This window comes from Pocillopora verrucosa, chromosome 5, assembly GCF_036669915.1.
Source record: "Pocillopora verrucosa isolate sample1 chromosome 5, ASM3666991v2, whole genome shotgun sequence".
Taxonomy (NCBI): domain Eukaryota; kingdom Metazoa; phylum Cnidaria; class Anthozoa; order Scleractinia; family Pocilloporidae; genus Pocillopora; species Pocillopora verrucosa.
The window spans coordinates 28,787,576-28,789,709 of record NC_089316.1 but is presented as its reverse complement, the minus strand read 5'-3'; the positions used below and the strand labels follow the sequence as shown (position 1 = coordinate 28,789,709).

Here is a 2,134-nt window from a genome sequence, read left to right as displayed (position 1 = left end):
GCTGCTCATTGAGCAGCTCATATATTAAACTGATTTTTGGAACTGGGCTGTGGAAAAGAGGCTTGCCTCGTCCCAGCCACGGGTTGCCTCGGTATAGCACTACCTCCGAGTGCGGCCCACTTCCCTCTGGGGAAGACACATTCAATCCAAAACAAAGTCAACGGTATAGCATTCTTTTATGTTTACAGGAGCCCCGCCCGCCCTTAGAGGGGAAGAGGTGAAAGAGGGATGATAATTCAGACAACAGACAATGGCAGGAACGGCCGCTGGCCTACGTTTTCTGAAGTGCGCAAAGCACTACCACAAGGACCTAGGGGTAAGTGGATTTTTTCACCGAGGGCAGACGCTGAAAAAGCATACTTACCTGACGCGGGAGGTACTGTGATCAAGGAGGCAGTCCTCTCAAGGCGAGGCCCTTTCATTGCACTTCGACTGGGTTGACCCTTGCGATTACCCCAAATGTGGGTAACTCGAGCGTATAATTTCTGGTAGTGGGGACCTGCGTTCGCGCTCGTCCCCGCAAAAGTCATCCAAACTATGTCTATATGGCCCTCTTACTGACTATCGAGGGTATTTTTGCTTTTGCAGTGGACCGGTAGACTTGCAAAGAAAGCAAAGGACGCACAACTGGCCAAGGTGTTGGCACGTTTGGAGGGGTAGAAGTGCATTGGAGAGACTGGAGGAAGGAAACAAGGTGAGTTTCGGGGCGGTGCGTAACTTTGCTGGCTGTTTTTGTTCAAGGCCTGTCTGCTCTATTGTGTGTAAAGTCCTGTTCGTTTGTATTTGCAGGTTGTGCGTGCCGTGCCGTGCTGTGCTATGCGCGCGAAGGGAAAGGAAATGAAAGGAAACCAAACGGCCGATCGACCGAGCGAGCGAGCATAGAAGGGCATTCGACTTGGACCGTGAGTACACTTTGAACCTTTTGAGCGGTTTTATTGTCACTGGAGCCGCTTTTAGAAATGCTATTGCTATCGTTAGTGTATCCTTTGTGCGAGCAAGCGAGTGAACGAATGAACGAGGGAAGGAAACAAACTAGCAGAGTAGTAAAAGTATCGAACCTTTTTCCCGATTCGTTTGCAGTCTGAATCCAACCATTGTCGACTTTCAGTGCCGTTTTTCGCGCGCCTCCTCTTGGAAGTGTGCGAGTGTTTTGCCACGTCACGATGGCTTAAAACTGCGTCTCAGAAGTGTGCGTTTTTTTCCTATTCATTTTTTCGTTCGTTATTTGGAATGATTTGATATCACAGAAGTAGAATTTGACATCATAAACTGTTCATCTCGCGCGTGCTCACTCGCTCGCGCGCGCTCTGTAAGAAAAGTCGATCGCACTAGAGTTTTCGCCATTAGCTGGCCGTATTTTTTGACAAAAAGGTGTTTTCCCCCCCTCGTTTTTTGCTTTGATTTTGTTCCTCACTCACCTACGGCTCTCTATGTGAAATTGTGGTGTATGGAGAGCTATTTATTGGGATAAAACGTTTAGAGATGTTCGCAAGACAAAAAATTGAAGCCTACAACACGGGGTATTCCCAGGCGGTCACCCATCCAAGTACTAACCCCGCCCGACAGGGCTTAACTTCGGTGATCGGACGAGAACCGGTGCTTTCCCTGTGGTATGGTCGTAGACGAGGAAATGGGGTCGAAATTCTGCTTGTTATCGGCCAGGTTCAGGCTGTAAAGCGGCCACATCCCTGAGTGTAGGCGAATTTGAAATTCTAAAGCCCTAGTTTCGTTACTCTAACCCTAAGAAATCGATACTCTAACCCTAAGAAATTGTTACCCTAACCCTAAGAAATGGTTACCCTAACCCCGAAGTCGTTACCTAACCCTAATGTATTTTCCTCAACCCAGTTAACACATTGAGGAGCATCGATTTGAAGCACTATTCCCTAGGGAGGGGAGGGAGGGGTCCCAAGAGACATAACGTGTCCTAAAAACCTATTATACAATGTTTTAGCTCCGTAGGTGCGTGTATCTGGCTTTAAAATCTTACAGTGAGGAGATACCAAACGGGTCAGCCTCTGGGACCGTCTGCGGGACTCGCAAGGGCTTGTGGGGGCGACCTGCTACTATCCACCATAAACCGTGGGAAGGATCCCTCGACCACCCCCCTCACCCAGGGCATGCTTCGGCATCG

The 2,134-nt window shown here is 49.0% G+C and overlaps 2 non-coding genes and 1 pseudogene across 2 annotated transcripts; 2 read left to right on the top strand and 1 right to left on the bottom strand.

Annotated features, from left to right (window-relative positions):
* Positions 1 to 125, top strand: LOC136281431 (U2 spliceosomal RNA; annotated as a pseudogene).
* Positions 126 to 356: 231 nt separating this feature from the next.
* Positions 357 to 520, top strand: LOC136281372 (U1 spliceosomal RNA). Its single transcript, XR_010717721.1, has one exon. It is a non-coding gene; the product is annotated as a U1 spliceosomal RNA (small nuclear RNA).
* Positions 521 to 1,505: 985 nt separating this feature from the next.
* LOC136281468 (5S ribosomal RNA) lies at positions 1,506 to 1,624 on the bottom strand. Its single transcript, XR_010717788.1, has one exon. It is a non-coding gene; the product is annotated as a 5S ribosomal RNA (ribosomal RNA).
* Positions 1,625 to 2,134: the final 510 nt, after the last annotated feature.